Source organism: Henckelia pumila, chromosome 3, assembly GCF_033568475.1.
Source record: "Henckelia pumila isolate YLH828 chromosome 3, ASM3356847v2, whole genome shotgun sequence".
NCBI lineage: Eukaryota > Viridiplantae > Streptophyta > Magnoliopsida > Lamiales > Gesneriaceae > Henckelia > Henckelia pumila.
In genome coordinates, this window is record NC_133122.1 from 183818481 (window position 1) to 183840149 (window position 21669).

The window sequence follows — 21669 nt, forward strand, 5'->3', positions numbered from 1 at the left end:
ACAACAGATCATTCTCCAAGCTTCCAGAAGCTATCATATTCCATGCGAGCTGCTGAAATATATATATATATATATACAAACGTGCCATGTATTTTCCACGTGTGAGCTGCTGATGATGTAGGTGTCAATGAACCATGAATATGAATATTTATATTACTTAACTTTCCCCCTCAAGCTCAGTGAAGGATGAGGCACAATGCAGAGCTTGGATGGCAAGCGAGAAAACGAGTCGGCAGAAAGTGGCTTCGTTAGAATATCTGCAGTTTGATCATGTGAAGGAACATGATGGACCTGTAAAGTTTTGGCCAAGACCTTTTCCCGAACAAAATACAAGTCAAGCTCAAGTGTTTAGTTTTGGAGTGTAAAACAGGATTTGCACTAAGAGATATATATAGTGCTGATATTGTCGCACCAAATGGTAGGAGCATCAACTGAGGAAACATGAAGTTCGGTAATAAGAGATTGTATCCAAACCAATTCAGAGGTAGCATTAGCAAGGCTCCGAAACTCATCCTCCGTGCTTGAACGAGAGACTATCAGTTGTTTCTTGGAGCTCCAAACAGCAGGAGAATCACCTAGACACCAGCAAAAACCACTTGTAGACCGTTTATCATCCGGGTCATTTCCCCAATCAGCATCACGAAACTTGGAAAGACTGATCCTTGGATTGACATTGAGACATATGCCAAGGAGATTGCATAAATTGACAAACTTTGTTTACACTGTACACAATGTCTGGCCTTGTTATCGTCAAATACCGAAGAGCACCAACTGTGCTGCAATACAGAGTAACATCTTGAAAAGTTTCACTAGCTGTTGTTGATCGCTTGGCACTCCTAACCATAGGAGTAGGAAGAGGTTTAGCATTACTCATGTTTGTCTTGGCAAGAAGATCCTTAATATATTTAGTTTGAGAAAGAAACATCCCATGATCAGAAAACTTTGACACTTCAATGCCGAGAAAGAAGGACAGAGAGCCAATATGCTTCAAGGAGAATTGACAATGCAATTTAGTGATAAGCTCATCAAATTCAAGTGAGTTGCTGCCTGTAACAAGAATATCATCAACATGGACAAGAATATAGATAACCGACGTCGTAGTCAACTTGATAAAAAGAGAAGAATCAGCTTTGGATTCAACAAATCCAAGGTGCTTGTTTAAGGCCATAGATCACCTTATTAAGCGGACAAACCAAATATGTGTCTGTATTTATATGTTCAAAGCCAGGAGGCTGGCACATAAAGATAACTTCATGAAGATCTCCATTGAGAAACGCGTTGTTGACGTCAAGCTGTTGAATAGACCATCCTTTTGATAAAGCAATGGTGAGAATAACATGTATAGTGACCGGTTTAACCACAGGGCTAAAGGTCTGTGTAATCAAATCCAAGAGTTTGAAAATATCCCTTGGCAACAAGGTGAGTTTTATAGTGAACCACTATACCATCCTGATTATTTTTAACCTTAAAAACCCATTTGCAACCAATCGTAGGAGTCTCAATTGGAGCAGAAACCAAAGACCATGTGTTGTTGCGAACTAATGCATCATATTCAGTTTGCATTGCATTACGCCATTCTGGTATAGACAGAGCTTCATTGACAGAGGATGGTTCACACACAGTAGGAAATTGAGTAACAAAAAGTTTTGGATGAAAGATAACAGCCTTGGACCGAGTAACCACTAGTGAACATTCATTGGAGATGACTCTGTTTGCCAAGAGGATGAGGAAGAAATGGCAGGTTGTGAATTATTAGAGGATTCTGGAGTAGTAGAGGCAACAGAGTGTGTTGGAGCGGAAGGTGAAACTGATGAATTGATGAGTGAGCTAGATGAATTATCAGATTGACAAGCAACAATAGAAAGATAAGAAAACGTGGAGGAAGACAAGGAAGGCCAAGAAGAGACAGATTCACGTTTAAGAAAAGGTACCTGAAACATAAACTCGACCACCATCACTAAGACAGTTATAACCTTTGTGTTGACTGCTATACCCAAGAAATGTACAAGGCTTTGATCGAAAAATCAAACTTGTGAGAGTTGTAAACACGCAAATATGGAAAACATAGATAGCCAAATATCCTAAGAAATTTATAATCAGGTACAATATTATATAACTTAGTGACAGGGATAGTACCTTGACTACCCGAAGATGGAAGACGATTTATAAGGAAAACAGTAGTGGAAAAGGCATCATCCCAAAAGGAGAGTGGCATATGAGCATGAGCTAACAAAGAAAGACCCAACGTACTATAGGAAGAAAAGAAAAGTCATTGGCCGCATAAATGCTGCAAATTCCGTTGAAGGAGAAATGTTTTATTTGAGACTCTTGCTAAGTCATGTAAGGGGACCTATTTCTTTTGATTATTTGCTAATAGTTAATCTTTAAAAGAATAGACACATAAAAGGGAATTACTTGAATCTGATCGAAGTAATTTTGAATATATGAATGAAGTTGTTATCTTCCAAATGCCACATTCTTTGAGAAGATTATTTGCAACAATTTTGATGTATTGTGAACCAGCTGATGTGAGATTGTTATGGGATACATATTTTGAAGCAATGTTCGAGGATTTTCAAAGATAATTTCATCAGAACCAAGAGTTCTTAGTCTAAAAAACACTTCAAAGTATAAATTTAATTTTGGATAGCATGGAAAAGCACATTGGTGTTTTTGATCTTTCATGAGTATCTCAGGACATGCGTCAGTCCAATGGAACATTTTTTAGAGAAATAGAACAAGCAAAGTCTATACAAATCTCAGACGGTGATTTTTAGGTTGAATTCAAGTTAAATGCTATACAACATGAAGCCTTTGGAAAAAATTCTCGAGTGTGTGGATTTGGAAAATGATGGCTTATTTTTTGTAAATGAACCCGAAGGAATTGGACAGACGTTTTTATATAGGCGTTGCTGACAAATATCAGAAAAAAATGATTTTTCTAGCTACAACCACTTCAGGAGTTGCAGCTTCAATATTACCAGGTTGTCGAACATCTCATTCTCGCTTTAAAATTCCAATTGATTTACACGAAGAAAGTTATTGCTCAATATCAAAACAAAGTGGTCTAGCGGAATTGTTACGAGAAACCAATCTAATTATATGAGATGAAACACCAATGGTAGAAAGGGAAGCAATTTAAGCAATTGATCGAACTTTACAAGACATAACCGGAATTCAAAGGTTTTTTTGTGTGGAAAAGTGGTTGTTCTTGGCGGGATTTTTATGCAAGTTTTTCATGTACTTCTAAAATCTAATGTCCAAGAAGCTATAAATGCAAGACTTCACAATCCGTATAATGTTTAACGTCTCTTATGTCACTCGATTGTAGGCCGCAACTTCACAATCCGCATAAAGTTTAACGTCTCTTATGTCAAGACTACAAACACAATCTTTAACGTCTTTGTGTTAAGACTCTCACTCAACTAATATTTCAAAGTACATCTCTTGTATGTGTGTGAGTGAGCTCTTTTCAACTGATATACAAAGATATTGATCATGGAAGAGTGTTCTATAAATTGGGTTTGGTGTAAAGGAGTTGGCAATGAATGCTCATTTTTATTCTTGTTCTTCACGCATTGGGGTTTGCTCTTAACTTAGCTAATTTCTTCAAGTAGGTTGCCCATGATTTGAATCCCCTTCAAAAGCTTGTATTTAATCTTCAAGATGTTTTATTTATAAGTTCCAAGAATAATATAGCCGATAGACACAAAAATAGAGTCGTTAGAAGATTTCTGTAATGTTTCTGGATCTAAACTAAACTTGGAGTACTGTAGCAGTTTGGGTAGCAGTTGAACAATCTTCAGTTTGGATAGGTAAACTGATCTTTGCTAACTTCAGTTTTGGAGCGAGACCAAACTTGGATTTCAACTGAACTTTGGTGCGAAACTGATCTTGAAGCTCAACTGAACGAAACTAAACTTGGAGCTCAACTGAACGAAACTGATCTTGGAGCTCAACTGAAGTAATGTAGCAGTTGAGCAAACTCAGTTTCATAGCAGACTAATCTTGACATGATTCGTTGATATCTGGGAAAATTGATGAACATGAAAATTGTAGCTCTTTGTCTGTCTTTTCACAACATCAAGAATCACTCAGTTTGGATTTCATATGAGAGAGTTAAGCTCGAAATACCAGATCTCCAAAACAGTCGAGCACAAAAACAGTCGAGTGAATATGGTTCAGTTGAGTGTTATATCTCTTGATTCGTTGATTTCTAGGCAAAGTGGTAAACATGAAAGTTATATCGCTTTCTCTTAAATTTCCACGGAATCAAGAATCACTCCATTTCGAGTTCATATGAGAGAACTATGATCAAATACAAGACTGTGCCAGAAATTCTGCTCTGCAAAATTTCAGTTCCGAACTAGAAATTTCAATGCAGTTTAGCAGCTCCTTATGCTCCAATTCAGACTTTGACTTGTAAATATAATTTGTAGATCATTGGCTTAATTTTTAATTTATGCTGAATCGTTCCATTTGGATAACCAAGCTGCAAGATATGGCCAAAATATCAAAACTGCTCAAGGTTAACTGCTTCTGTTTTCTTGCTCAACTGATCAAATTCCATATGGCATTGAGACGTCAGTTTGATCTAGATAACATCCGTGTTTGCTCAACTGACGTGCAATATAATATGTTCCAAATTGAGTTTTCTATATATTCATCTTGGCATCTAATCAATTTCATCACTGAGTTGTGACATATCATCAAAACACTAGAACTCGCCAGAAATTCAATTTGGCTAAATTTCAATTTTGGCTTCCATCTTGAGTTTAACAACTTCACATTGGAGTAAATATGTTAGAAATACAATAAAAGGTTTTGTTATTATCAAAATCAAGATTGCTTATGTTTCACAACCCAACAACGTGATTGTAAATTACAATTCTCAAGTTTCCATATTTACGGGTTACATGATATAATATACATTGAAAAAATATGATAACATGATCAAGGCGAAGAAAAAATCGCGAATACTCTTGACCACCCAATCAAGGTAGAACATACATTTGATTTCATGATGGATAAAGAACTTAGTAAAAAGAAGAAGCCCCTTTGTATTGTGGTGTAAGGGTTGAAAAACCATTGCAAAAAAACTTCGAGACTGAAACGTCGAGAGAGCAAAGGACACCAAAGAGGAAAAAAATAAAGATTCACCAAAATCTACAAACAAGAAAAAAGATGTGCAACTACCAGAACAAGCAACGACTGAATCCATTTACATCGAATATGACGAGAAACTGGCTGCATTTACTCAAAGAAAAAGACACATAATAACACAAAGAATGGATCAGGTGCCAAAGTCTTTGGGGTGAAAAAAGAAAAAAACTATGAATATTTATTTTGTTTATCATTTTTAGTATGACTAAAAAATTGCACGTGCAACGCACGTGACACGCTATAATAATTTTATTAGTTGATTGCTTTTTTTTTTTTAATTAAGTGTTATATATTGTACTATCAATTTCAAACTTCGATTATAATCATTTGATCTCTAATTAGTTATTGAAGTGAGAACATTTTTTCTTTAATTTTTTTTTTACGATCGATTTGTGGTATCTAATAAATGCTTTTATGTTTTATACATTGGCTTTAATTTATTTTTTAATTAATGACTTTAAAACAATAACATATGTTATATAACTGTCGAGAAATGTAAAAAAATACATTGATTTTTTATAAACCGTAGGACCGAGCGTTTTGAATTTTATTAAAAGCTATATATAGTTGATATATAATTGTACAATTAAAATATTTTAATCTGTGTAACAATTCAAACACTACATTTTGATTGTTTTACATAGCAAAAATATAATTATTGTACCCAATAATCTCTTTCCCAATAATTATGCTCGCAATCAATGTGAATCGAAGTCATAACCTTCACTTTGATACATATTGTATGGTCAAATGCTTATTGCATTTTCAAAAATTATAGTCATTGTAACAATACTAATCTAATATTTTAAATTATGTTGTATCTCAAATATCATGTTTCGATTGTTCTTCTCAGTATGAATAGTTATTGCACTTCAACAAAAGTAATATATATTAAATAATAATTTACTTCTATTGATTTGCAAGTTAAAACAGTAATTTATTTGGAAAAAAATAATTTGTTTGTTCTATTAACACGTCACATTTTGATTTTTAGTCAATTGATTTGTCAAATTTAAGTTTTGATACACTAACTTTTAATTTTGACTATTTTTAATTCAATTGTTGACATAACATCTAATAAGTCAACAATTTTTTAAGTTGCATCATTTTTATAATGACCATGTCAGTATTTTTCGATGCAAAATAAGCATTTTTCATTGTCACCACAACAATTAGGTGTAAATAGATTAAAATAAAATTTATTCTTAAAAAAACAAATTTTGAAAACTTAGTGACCAAAACCTAAGATTTAAAAAGTTAGTGAAAAATAATAATAATTTTTTAATTTAAAAGTTTTAGTTAAAGATAAAATTTGATCTTCTATGAATAAAGTGTATCTAAATCATATATATTTTTTACGTCTGATAAAACATGATGTCCATATGACTTGCTTTGATTTTCAAGTTTTTTGCTCATGCATAATACATTCACAATTTTGTATATATTTTCTAGCATATTGAATAACTTTGTTTCTTTAGCTTTGAAAATCAAATTTAATATACATTCAATAATATTTAGCATATAAAATAATTAATGTCCTAACAAAAATACAATACAAAATAAATTTTTCTAACATAAACTCTTATGTTGAGTATTAAAAAATTTATGTCAAAAAATTAATTTAGTCATACAATTATTTATTTAATTAATGATAAACATAATTGTTTCATAAGTTTGTCATAATCTTATTTTAAAATCTAAATTATTAATATGTAGTAAATGTCTCTTTTTTTTTTATTTTTCTGAATATTTATATACATATAATATGCCATAATCAAGGTAAATTTTTTTATTTCTTCAAATCATATAATATTTTTTTTTCAGTAAACTATCATAGTTAGATTACATAGTCATCACCATTAGTTTTATAATATTATTCCTACAATCTGGAATACCAAAAATTTTAGTTAGATTACTAAATTCAAAAATAAAAAATAAACAAACTAAAACGAATTGATTGGATAAAATAGGATAATATCTTTCATTTATATGTGATATATAGTCTCAATTATTTATTATCTGATTTTACTTGACTTGAACCAGATGACTAAGTTAATGATTCAATTTATTTCTTTTCACAAAACTATAATGACCGAAATATTATGTTTAAAAATTTAGAAGACTAAAACATAGCGATGCTGATAAAGGTTGAAAGTAAGTTGTCAAATTAATATATATATTTTAGATTAAAATAGCTTTCAATTAGTAAAACATTAACTTTAAAACATGAATTAAATATTAATAATTAATTCACATAAATAAATAAATAAATAAATATACATAAATTAAATACTCATTGAAAAAACTACAAAATGACATAAAAGAAGCTTGAAAATGACAAAAATTTAGTCATTAAATTAAATAAAATAAATACAACATGTAAATTCATAACTAAATAACCACTTTTATATAGATAAATATTATATTATAATGTAGTTCAGACATCAACATGAAATTTAGTTATAATTATATATTTTTTAATTTGGACAAAAAAATATCAGTGTTGATTACACTTTTAGTTCAACACTAAAATATTTTTAATCCCTAAAATTTTTTAAAGCATTACATAGTTAGTTATCACCATTATTTTTGTAGTCCCCCTTCTTAAAAAATGGAATACCAAAGATTTTTGTTAGATTACCAAATGCAAAAAATAAGCTAATTGACTGAATAAAAGAGGGTAATACATTTCTTATTTAAGTGAAATAAAATCTTGATTTATGATATGATTTTATTTATTTTGAACAAGACGGTAAAAGTTAATAACTCGATTGAAATTTTTTGTTTTATAAAAATTTAATACTAAATTAAGTTAAAAATTTTAAAAGACTAAGAACATAGCGATTGAGATAAAGCTTGACAGTAAGTTTAAAAAATTAATAAATTTTGAAGATTTATAGACAAATAAAAAAATATAGCTTTCAATTGATAAAACTTTTGTTTCGAACATGAATTAAATATTAGCAATTGATTTTATCTATAATAAATACATAAATACAAAGTAAATACTCATTGAAGAAAACTATACAATGAATAAAAAACCTCAAAAATCTTAAAAATGACAAAACTAATTATTAAATTCATAAATAAAGTGCTAGTTTTATATAGATATAGATATAGATAAATTGTCAGTTATATATACATATATATATATTATTAATAAGTATTATACTGTAGTTCAAACATCAACATGAAACTTACTTATAATCATATATTTGTTTACCTTCGATAAAAAATATAAATGTTGTTGATTACACTTTTATTTTATCACTGAAATATTTAGTTAGACATCACTGTTAGTTTTAAAGTTATTCTTCCTAAAAAAAGGAATACAAAAAGTTTTAGTTAAATTACCAAATTCCAAAAAATAAACGAATTGATTGAATAAAATATGAGATACATTTTCTATATAAGTGGAATAAAATATTGATTTATGATTATGATATGATTCTATTTCTCTTGAATCAGATGATTAAAATAAATGATTTGATTTAATTTGTTATTTGTTTAAAAGTTTAATAATCAAAATATTAGGTTAAAAAATTTAGAAGAATGAAGACTAAAAGCAAAGCGTTAAAGATAAATGTTAAAAATAATTTCACAAAAATAATAAATTTCTTTGATGTAGAGAAAAAAATGTTAATATAGCTTTCAATTAATAAAACTTTAATTTTAGGACATAGGACGTTAAATATTAGCAATTATGTTTACTTAGAATAAATAAATAGATACAAATTAAATACTCACTAAATAAAACTATAAAATGACAAAAAAACATCTAAAAACCTTGAAAATTTCAAAAAAATAACCATTAAATGAAATAAAATTGAGGATATTAATAAAAATAATTTTAGGATATGAATTAAATATTAGCAATTAATTTTATCTATAATAAAATAAATAGTCATAAATTAAATACTCATTGAATAAAACTATAAAATGACATAAAAAATTTCAAAAAGTATTTGGAATGACAAAAATTAACCATTAAATGAAATAAATTGAGAATAAAAATAAAACTTTAATTTTAGGAGATGAATTAAAATAAATAAATAGTGACAAATTAAATATGCATTGAATAAATCTACAGAATGACCTCAAAAACTTCAAAAAGTCTTGGAAATGACAAAAATTAACCATTAAATGAATTAAAACGATGAAAAAAATGTAAATTAACAACTAAACTTTAATTTTAGGACATTAATTAAATATTAACAATTAATTTTACCTAAAATAAATAAATAGTGACAAATTAAATAAGCATTGAATAACTCTATAGAATGACATAAAAAATATCAAAAAGTCTTTTGTATTTTGTTTTTACTACGTTCAATTTGATTTAAGAATTTGATTGATAAACGCACTATCGCTTATCCAATTATGTTTTATTTTTCGTTTTATTTTTTAATTTAATTTAATTTAATTTTTAATATTAATGCTTTTGTTTTTTTAAATAATTTAAAGTTTTCTTTGAGTACGTATTTTTTGTTTCTGTTTTTAAAAATAAATTATTATTATTTACATGTACATATTGAACATTCGTTTGTTTATTTTATTTCATGATTTTATTTAAATTAATTTATTTCTTAGTTATGCGTCTTTCCTATTTGTTCTCCATTTTCGTTTTGCGCCGATTAATTTCAAATTGTTTTTGTTTATTTAGTTTGCTTTGAGTAGAATGGATTCAAATTTGTACGAATTACATTCGTAGACACATTTTTATGAGTAATAATAACTGTTTATATCTTTTCTTTTTTTTGGTAATTATTATTTGTATTATAAATTCTGCATACTCGCTTATTACTCATTCTTTAATGGCTTATTACTCATTTTTTAATTGCATATTCATTTAAGTTTTTTACACCTTTTTCTGATTCTGATATAACTTAATAGAAGTTATTGGAATTCCAATGCAGACATATAGGAAATAAGCGGTGAACTTTAGTAAAGCAGCTAAGAGTCACGATGTAATTACTTATATAACCTCGAAAACTAAGGAAAAGGTGTGCAATTTATTTAATATAAATTGGCCAATATGGAAATTCACAATTGTATGTGAGACTTTTATAGATATATAGATGTGAACGTTCAAATTAGATTCATAAATCTTATTGTAATGAATACATATTTTTTTTAATTTTCTCATCCTCGTTTTTTTTACTTTATATATGTTCCCACGTGCAACGCACGTGCCTATTACAAGTAAATATAAATGTGCCATGTATTTTCCACGTGTGAGCTGCTGATGATGTAGGTTTCAATTAACCCTGGATATGAATATTTATATTACTTAATTAGCTAACTGGTTTAGTTGACTGGACCTTCTACTTCATGGTTTAGCGATGGAATTGGTCATTTACGAATATTAGTGAACATTATGAGAATATCTGCTGCATGCTGAGGTATGGATAGAATTGGAGATCCTACACATATAGAGTCAGTTTGGATACATAAGTATTTTATTTTAAAAAATATTTTTTTGAGTTGTCTTCAAAAAATAAATTTTTAAATAAAAGCTGTAATAATTTTGTGTTTGGATACATAGATTGAAAATATTTTTTTCAAAGTTGAGTTATAAAAAAGCATTTGGAAAACTATAAATATGAACTTTTAAAAAAACACTTATTTTGGTTTAATTATGGTAGTGTTTGGGAGAACTTCTAGGATGCAATTCTCATATTTTTTAAACAAAATTTAAGCGAGAAATGCTTTTTATAAGTTCTCTCAAACACTACCTAAGTGCTTTTAAAAACACTGCAAATCTATCGAAACACATTTGAAACAATAAATCACCTTTTTTTATTAAAAAAAACACATTTTCTATTTTGGCTTCTTAATCCAAATGCACTCATAACTATTGCTTGATGGGTTTTTTTTTGGGTCATTTCTTCAGTTGCAACATTGAGAACAATCCTATATCATATTTAAAAATTTATTTGTTCCTATTCGTGCTTATCTGGTGTTCCTGTCCCGAGTTTTGCGCTTAAATCATCATATTTTTTTTATTGTTTGTAGCTTTAACTGAAACTATAAAGCCTTAAATATTGAAGAGAAAGTCAAACATTGCATTGACGCGTTGGAATTGGGTTGAAAAGCAAGGAAGACTTATAAGAAAAACTCCAAGAAAAATCAAGAAGTAGAATGCACGGACCTTGTATGTGGTTTGGACCATGGTCCGTGCATCGTAAAAACAACCTCGAAAAATTTGCAAAAAAAATAAAATAAAACATAGACCCGTGTTCGGACCTTGCACGGATGTGGCACGGACCCTGTGTCCTTATGCGAAAAGTTTTCTTATTTTGTGCAGAATTTCGGAATTTTTGGGAACTTTGGATTACAAACAGTTTTTATTCCTTCTTGGCCACGAATTAAAGGGGGAAATCGGGTTTTTATGAAAGGATATAAAAGAAAACCACGATCCAACTAGAAAAGGACTTTTTGACACTTTTTCAAGACGACGGCTAGAGCTTGGAGCAAGAGGAGAAGAAGATGCACTTCACACGCCATCACTCACATTCTTTCTCTTTTCTATTTTTATTTTTGTTTCAATTTCTTTATTTCTCACGATTTCAAACATTAAATTTTGTTTAGTTTTGATTTTACGGAGAACTCATCTTTTGACTGGGGTCACGATAGGATAGGGTTAAACTATTGATTTTTGCTCATGTATTGGATTGATTAATGTTTTGATTTATTATATGTTATTGATTAATATTCACATAGATTTCATGCTTTAATTTGACCAATTAATCGCATGTTTGTTGTTTGATCTTGACTAAAACGAGAATAGATTTCAATTATCTTCAAAAAAATCGATCAACACATGGTTAAACCGATTAGAAATAGTATTCGGTTTATCAGTGTGCGATTTTAGGCAAAAAACTGAAATTTCATAGCTGTTGAATGTGTTTTTGTTTAATTAAATTAAATTATAAATAAGTGTACTGTTAAATAAAAATAAGATTATTAATTCTAGAAATAAATTAATAATTAATATAGATAATTTCATCGTGACTGTAGATAATTCTTGTTTGATTCAATCCAATACGTGACAATAATTGATGTTTGGTATCGTGCTTGTGTGTTTCCGACCATTGTTTTGAAATTTGAATTTGTTTTGAGCTTATTCTACCAGTTAAATAATTAAATTTTTGCTTTAGAACAATTTAGTTTATTTTAATTAATTTAAGTAGTACATAAAATTATTTCTCTTATTTATCTTAGATAGTTAGATTAAATTAAAGAATTTACATCCTAGTAATTAGATGATAGTTCATGTAGGATTGACTTAGATTTAATTCAAATATATTATTACTTGACCTAGTACACTTGCTATAATTTTTAATCGAAATCGTCGGTCAAACATCTATGCCAACCACACACTACCCACAAAGATAATATAATCAATAGGATAAAAAGAAGAATGGAAAGTACAAACTACAATCTGATGCATAAAAGGGTAATGTCGATGATACCCATAGGATATTATCCCATAGATAGCGTGACGGATTTTGATTGGTCCAAATCAGTGGGCTCTACGTGGGACCTACTGATTTGGACCAATCATGAAGAGCCACGTTGTCTATGGGATAGTACCCCATGAGCAGCATGAGACCCACTGATTTGGACCAATCATAGAGGGACATGTTGTCCATGTAGTACTACCCATAAACAACATGTAGAAAACCACATAAAATGATGTCTATCTTGAGGATATGTCGATGCCACCCTGAGGGTGGCGTGTCAGTTTATTATTGGCCACTCATGTGGGACCCACACATGGGTCCCACAAAAGTGGCCAATAAAAAACTGACACGATGCTATCCTAAGTGTACCCTCAGGGTAGCATCGAATTTTCCCTATCTTGATTTGGGGCCCACTGATTTGGACTAATCATGAAGAAACACGTTATCCATGGGGTAGTATCTCATAGGCAGCATGTACAAAACCACATAGAAGGATGTCTATCTTGATTTGCTGAGAAAATAATCTGTGTAGCGGATGAGTGAGACCCACTGATTTTGACCAATCATTGGGTGACAAGTTGCCCGCAGAGTAGTACACTGCGGGCAGCATGTACAAAACCGTGTATAGGATTGTTATTTTTAAATCGTAACCGTAGATTCTTTTGTAGCATTGTTGTTTAAATCATAACCGTAGATTCTTGTGTAGCATTGTTGATTTTTAAATCATAACAGTAGATTCTTGTCTACGTGTAAATCAGCAACCATCTTATTGATTTTTGTTTTAGCTTGTACATGGATTAACAATCACTTGGCAAACTTTTGCAATCTAGAATGAAAATAAATAAAGCAACGCCGTCGAACCTGCTTAAGCTTGTAGCTTCTAGGATTCTTGTTAAGAACATTTATATAATGCTTGCTTCTATTTCATCACTCAAAAAACAGTTGAATGCATGATAAAAAGAAAGTGTCGCTGCTGCATCATAGAATCATAGGTTCGTAAATCGTTTGAACGTGTACTTATAAAATATTTTTATAAATGTTTTTTTAAAAAAAATTATAAAATGTTTTAAAAATTATTTTAAGCATAAATATGCGTTTGAATAACTATTCTATAAAAAATATTTAATATTTCAAAAATAATGTTATTAATCTTTTCATTCCATAGTCTCATTTTAAAAAATCTAAAAAAATCTTTCAAGTATTCTTTAAAAATTATACTTGGAGAACACTTTTTTTAAAAAATATTTTTCAAAACCATTTTTCAAAAATTTTATCCAAACACATGCTTTATGTTTTTTTTTACTTATAAAACACTAAAAATATTTTTAAAGTACATGTCCAAACGAAACCTGATCTTCGTCAACTTGTCGAAGAATGCCTTTATTCTAGTGAAATTTGAGCACTAAGTTGGTACAGGTTGTCCTCGTGTTCTTGCGTATAGCAAGACTTTGTTGTATTTTATCTGATGCTGAATTACTAGTGGTTTTACGCTATCCTTTTCTGAAAGGAATATTTTATTTCTTAAAATCAACCTATTTTGAAAAGATTTTATTTAATATATTTTGCCTTTCTTGGACATGAATTAATCTTATATAAGTTATTTATTTCCTTGATTAACTTGATTTGTGATATTATTGACTTTATCATATCATATCTAATGTGTATCGTTTTTCTTATTGTGCAGATTTGATATGATCAAATCTCAAGACTTCTACTTCTACAAGAAAAGATGTTGAAGAATGACTCTTGCACTATTTAAGGAGATAGGCGTGCAAAAAGAAAAGGATCGACCAAAACATATAGAGATCGACTGAGAGAGTTTATAAAAAAAAGCTTCATACACGTACGTTAAGAGAAGAGCTTCTGAAGTCTGTATCGGTCGTGTTCACTTTATGCTTGAAGAACACTTGAAGATCATTGATCAAAAAGTGTTTTCATCTCTACAAGTTTTGGCGTCAAGAATTTCAACTCCTTGATCTATTTTCTTTATTCTATTTCATATAGAATTTTTAAGAGTTATTTTTAATCGCTTTATTTTCTCATATGTTGGAGAAAATTGATTTTACAATAATAACTAGTTTTAGGGTTTGTAAAACTCTTTGAATTATTTTCTAGTAAAGTTTTGCCCTGAGGCGCTGCAAGAGTATTTTATACTCTTGTTTAATTCATTTGAATCTATTTATTTGGTTTCTTGTTTATTTTATTCACGTTTTAATTATATTTCGCTGCAAATTACTCAAGGTGTTATTGTAGGTGTTGTCAACACCATTGGACAACACCTCAAACTATTTATGTGCAACCCCCATTCCCTTACAAGTGGCATCAGAGCCATATTCTTGATACACTAAGAACTGATCTTGGTTTGTTTATTTTATTCAGGGAATAAGATGGACTCATCGCCTGTTGTGAACTCGTTTTTGAAACCTCCGGTCCTTGATGGCATGGATTACGCAATATGGAAGACTAGGATGTGATATACTATCAAAGCGATGGATGTTCGCGCTTGACAAAGTATTCTGACTGGCTGGAATCCTCCAAAGATATTAGATCCAGAAGAAGACTATATTATCAAGCAAGAAGAATCTTGGACTGCCGAGGAAACACAAAGTTCAAGCCACAATGCTAAAGCACTCAATGCAATTTTTTCATCTGTGGATATGAGGATGTTTGGAATCATATCTGACTGCACTGTTGCTAAGGATGCATGAGATTCTCTTCAAGAACACTATGAAGGAACTGATAGCGTGAGAAGAACATGATTGAGATTGTTAAACGCAAAATTTGAGAATATCAGGATGGATAAGAATGAGACTATTGCTGATTATGATAAGAAACTTAGGGAGATAGCTACAGAGGCGCATGCTCTTGGAGGACCTATTGCTGGTGAGAATATGGTGAACAAAGTTCTTCGGTCTTTGCCAAATAGATTCAATGGGAAGATTTGGGCGCTTGAGGAGATAAAAGACACCTCAAAGATAAAGATGACTGAATTGATAAGTATCCTTCAAGTATTTGAGATGAACTATACAACACAAGAGAAGGATAAAGGAAAATCAATAGCACTTCAAGCTTCAAAGCCATCATACGAGGAGTATGTTCAATTTCATCAAGAAGTTCATCAATCTGATCTAGAAGATGATTTGATCTCTCTCATGACTAGGAAATTCAATGATTATCTGAAGAAGATGAAAGAGACTAGAAAAACGAATCAAAAGCTCAAGGCTCCAATGTTTACTAGCAAGCCCTTGAGAATTACTGGACCAGAACAGTCACCAAGGAAGCTTACTGAAACTCCTAAGCCTCGCCTGATGTTGGAAGGAAAGAAGAAGATAGTTCCAAAGAAGTTAGACACAGTTCAATATCATGCTTGTCAAGGATTTGAACATTATGCAAATGAGTGTGCTAATACGCTTAGAAAAGGTATGAATACGTCATTAAGTGATGAAGAGTCTGATGAAGAAGAACAAGAGGATGAAGAAAGCCACACTGCCTTATCTGCTCTACTAGAAAACAAAAAGAAGTTTCAAGTCAATCCATTAGGTGTTGCCGCAGGTGTTGCCATACCTAGTCGTAACACCTCCCAAAGGTTAGTCTGTTTAAATTCTTCCATTACTGATAATGTGTGTGATAATGATTCAGGTGATGATATTATATCCATGGAAGAAGCTCGGATGATGTTTGAAGAATTACATACTGATTGGATTGAAAGGAATAAGTTAAACATCATTCTTTCAAAAGAAAATTCTGATCTGAAGGCTGATATGTCAAGACTTGAAGTTATGCTGAGTAAGAAAGACATGGAGTTAAGTAAGGTAAAGGAAGAACTTGGAAAGGCAAAAGCTACATTGGCTAAGTTTAATTCAAGCACGTCCATGCTTGATTCGTTGCTCATGATGGGAAGAGATGGTACGGCTGATTTAGGTTTTGAAAACATTAATTTGAGGTTGGTGAAAGTTCTAAAGGTCTTGTGTTTGTCAAGGAAAGTAGCAGTACTGAAAGCTCAAGCAAAAAGGCCTTACCAATTGATCCTCCAAAACCAAAGCCACAACCTACTGCTCCATTTGTGTCTAGAAGAAAACGTAAGTACATTTGTCACTACTGTCATAAACCTGGTCATATTAAACCATATTGTTTCAAGCTGCAGGAAGACTACAGGTATAGATCTGCATCGAAGGTGTTGCCTAAGGTGTCATCAACACCTCCCCACAACATCTCCAGAACAGATCTTATGTCAGAAAGGTTTGGGTACCAAAAGCTGATAATCAATGTCATATGATCTATACTGATTTGAGAACTAATGTTTCAGGTGCTTGGTACTTTGATAGTGGCAACTCTTGTCATATGACGAGTTCCAAGAAGTTTCTCACTGATTATGTTGAACAGATAAGTGGAAAAGTAACCTATGGAGGAGGTTTGAAGGGAAACATTGTTGGAAAAGGAACTCTGAATGTTGCTGGTTTGCCAAAACTTCGCAATGTGCTTCATGTTGAAGGACTAACTGCAAATCTAATAAGCATAAGCCAACTTTGTGATGATAATTTGCATGTGCAATTTGATAAGAAATTATGCAAAGTTTTTGATGTTTCTAATTTGTGTGTCATAACAGGTACCAGGTCATCCGATAACTGCTATCAACTCGAAGAAGAGATGACTTGTAGGCACACAAAAGTGAATGAGTTTGATCTATGGCATTAAAAATGGGGTCATGCAAATTTTAAGACATTAAAGAACCTAAGTGAGTTAAATGTTGTCAGAGGTATTCCTAACTTAAAATCTGGTATTTCATTTGTGTGTGAAGCGTGTCAGATAGGGAAGCAGACTAGGGTGTCACACAAGGTGTTGCAAACATCTATGACAACACGCTGCCTTGAGCTTATACATATGGACTTGATGGGTCCAATGGATGTTGAAAGCTTTGGTGGTAAGAAATATTCCTTTGTTTATGTGGATGATTTTTCACGATATACTTGGGTAAACTTTTTGAGAGAAAAATCAGACACATTTGATGCCTTCAAGAAACTGCTCATAAAGATTTCGAATCTACATAATCTGAAAGTAATCCGTATTCACACTGATCATGGTAAGGAGTTCGAGAACTCTTCTTTTGCTAGTTTGTGTGATAAGAAAGGTATTTCTCATGAATTTTCTGCTCCTAAAATCCCACAACAAAATGAAATTGCTGAAAGGAAAAATAGGACTTTGCAAGAAATGGCAAGAGTGATGTTGAGTTCGAAAAATATTTCAAAATATTTTTGGGCTGAAGCCTTGAATACTGCATGTCATATTTCAAATAGAGTTTATTTGAGGAATGGTACTACTATGATATCCTATGAAATTCTCATGGGAAAGAGGCCAAACCTTAAATATTTTCATGTTTTTGGATGTGTATATCACGTTTTGAATGACAGGGATCATCTTGCTAAATTTGATGCAAAAAGTGATAAGTGTATGTTCTTGGGATATTTTTCAAATAGCCGAGCCTATAAGATGTATAACTTGAGAACAAGGACTATTTTTGAGTCTATTAATGTTGTATTTATGATTTTGCAGATCTAAAGAAGAAAACAGCTGAGGATGAAGTTGATGATCTGCTAGATAATTCTGAAAATTCAGATGTTGTCCAAGGAGTGTTGCCAACACCTCCGACAACACCCTCTGCGGAAATTCCAGAAACAAAAATAGAAAAATCTACTGATGAGAATGTTGATGAGGACAGTGAGGTAAACGAAGCTGGAAAGAATGTTCCAAGAAGAATTCAAAAGAATGACCCAACCTCACAGGTCATTGGAGATGTGCATGGAGACTTGCAAACTCGAAGGAAAGAGAAAGTGGATTATCGAAAGATGGCAGGATTAATATGCATGAGTTCTACATACTCTCAGGTAAAATTTTCTTGTTTCGTGTCAAACATTGACCCCAAAAAGGTTGAAGAAGCTTTAAAAGATGAATTTTGGGTCAATTCTATGCATGAAGAGTTAGAACAATTTGTTCGAAATGATGTTTGGTACTTGGTACCGTGTCCTGCTCATGGTAATGTCATAGGAACTAAATGAATTTTCAAAAATAAAACTGATGAGTCGGGAAACATCATTAGAAATCAAGCTAGGTTGGTAGTTCAAGGGTATACACAGGTTGAAGTGGTAGATTTTGATGAAACCTTTGCTCCTGTAGCCCGTATTGAGTCAGTCCGACTTTTGCTCGCTATTTCATGTAACATGGGAATGAAATTTTTTCAAATGGATGTAAAAAGTGCCTTTTTGAATGAGATCCTAAATGAAGAAGTTTTTGTGAAATAACCTAAAGGGTTTGAGGATCCAAATCATCTTGATCATGTGTATAAATTGAAAAAGGCACTATATGGATTGAAGCAAGCACCACGTGCATGGTATGGAAGATTAACCGAGTACTTGCTCAATATTGGCTTCAAAAGAGGTGAAGTAAATAAGACTTTGTTCGTGCAAAAGTCTCAAGGTAATATCTTAATTTGCCAAATTTATGTAGATGATATAATATTTTGTGCTTCAAATGACAAACTTGTTGATGATTTTGTGAAGTGCATGTCTCCTACATTTGAAATGAGCATGGTTGGTGAGTTAACTTATTTCTTGGTCTTGCAAGTGAAACAAATGCATGATGTTATATTTTTGTGTCAAAGCAATTATGCTAAGAATCTGGTGAAAAAGTTTCTGAATAACAACACTAAACACATGCGCACACCTATGAGGTCTAATGAAAAACTGTCTAGGGAGGATGTTGCCGAAGATGTTGACAACACCCTCTACAGAAGCATGATTGGTAGTCTTTTGTATTAAGTGCTACTAGACCTGATATCATGTATAGTATTTGTTTGTGTGCTAGATACCAGTCTAACCCAAAAATTACTCACTTAAAGGCCGTAAAACGTATACTGAAATATGTGGCAGGTACTTTGAATTTGGGTTTGTGGTACACTAAAGAAACCAATTCGAATTTGGTAGGGTTTAGTGATGCTGATTGGGCTGGGGATTTAGATGAGAGAAAGAGCACTTCGGGAGGATGTTTCTATTTGGGGAATATTTTAGTGTCTTGGTATAGTAAAAAACAAAATTGTGTCTCACTTTCTACTGCCGAGTCTTAGTATGTTGCTGTTGGTAGTTGTTGCTCACAACTCCTTTGGATGAATCAAATGCTAAATGATTATGGTATTAAGAGTGATACTCCTATTGTGTACTGTGATAATTCTAGTGCCATTGATATATCCAAAAATCCAGTACAACACTCTCGAACCAAACACATTGACATTAGACATCACTTCATTCGAGATTTGGTCGAGAAAAACATGATCTTAATTAAATTTATTGGAACAAATAACCAATTAGATGATATATTCACAAAAGCTTTGGATTTCGAGAGATTTTCCAATCTAAAAAAGTCTCTCAGTATGTGTGCATTATAATTAGAACTGAAATATTGTCAGGTGTGTTGCCAACACCCTGTGACAACATCTTTTCATTCATGTGCATTTTTAGGATCTTAGGCATATTGCATTCATGCATACACTCTGTTTTATGATGTGTTTGATACTTTGTAACCATCCACTGGTTTTCACTCAGGATTTTGTGCAAAATGTTTTACAGTTTAATATGGAAAAATTAAAGAAAAGTTCTGAATAAGTCACGAAGTAGTGGAGGGATGTTCGTGTAGTCCATGATCTTGTCCCAAATGAAAGTGACTTTGCAAAATCAGATTCTCAAAAGAACAAGAATGTTTAAGCTTGAATTGAGTCAATCATCAAATTTGATTGATAATCAGAAGCAAATGGAAAAAGCTACCTAAAGGGGTCCATTTGAAGATCGTTCCTTTAGTGTGCAGGCTACCACTTCTGCAAATATAATGAATTGTATACCAAACTTTCTCTGAATCCTGAAGTGTTGCTGGAAGATGTTGCCAACATCGTGGAAAACACCTCACTTGTCAACATATTTTTGTGCATTTAATTGCATTTTATTTTTATGTCACATTCTGTTTTAGACATAATTAGGACATGCATATTTTTATTTGTGAATATCTTTGGCCGAAAGGTTATGAATTCTGATCAAACAAAATTTTTTGAATTTTTCCCTATCATCTGAATTTTTGAATTTGAATGAGATTGGATTTTGTTTCAGTGGTGTTATATTCTAATGAGGAGTTAAACTTGAAAATATTTGGTGAAATATTTGGGCCTAGATTATCGGTAAAAATTAAAGAGATTTGTTTCCTAATCGAATTAGAGTGCCGTTAGGATTAGGATTTGTTACCGTTGAGATTTTCTTACCGTTAGCAAGGCTGTAAATACGAGTGAGGATAGGAAAGGCTGAGTGTTTTATATATTTGGGTATTTATCTGTTTTTGTAAATACATTAATTCCTTGTGTCAATCCTCGCTTCTCATTATCTTCATAGCCTCTGCTCACATTTTGCCCAAATTTCCTCTCTGATTTTCACTCGTGAAATTCAAATGGCAGGAAAAGGTTTTGATCCCCAAGATATTCGATCGGATATGGGCTATACAGAGGATGCTGCGGAAGGTGTTCCAACACCTATGTCACCACACCCAGTGGTTGAACAAGCCCTGATCCCTGTTACTGAAGAACCAATGCCCCTAGACTCCATCACTCCAGGAGAGCCAGGAAATGAGATTGATGTGGAAACTTTGCCAGATATGAGCGTGCTGAATAAGGTGTTTCCTTCAAAACCCTTGACCCGTAGATCCAAGAGACAGGCCGGATATGATCCAGACTTCACTGCATCCAAAAGATTTTGAGGGAAAGGCCAACCTTCAAGACCTTCTCTCGTGGACACCGAATTTTCCTCTAGTGATGCAAGCTCCGATGAAGACTTGAAGTTGGTACATCGAAAAAGGGGAAAGAAGAGTGCCATGGAACCCTCTGTTCCAACCATCTCCGTTTCGTTTGAATCTGAGGAAAAATCAAATGGGAGTTCATCTTCTAATGATGAATCCACAGAATTAGAAACTCCACTTGTTGCTACTGAAGAGAAAGATGCACCTGCCTATATTC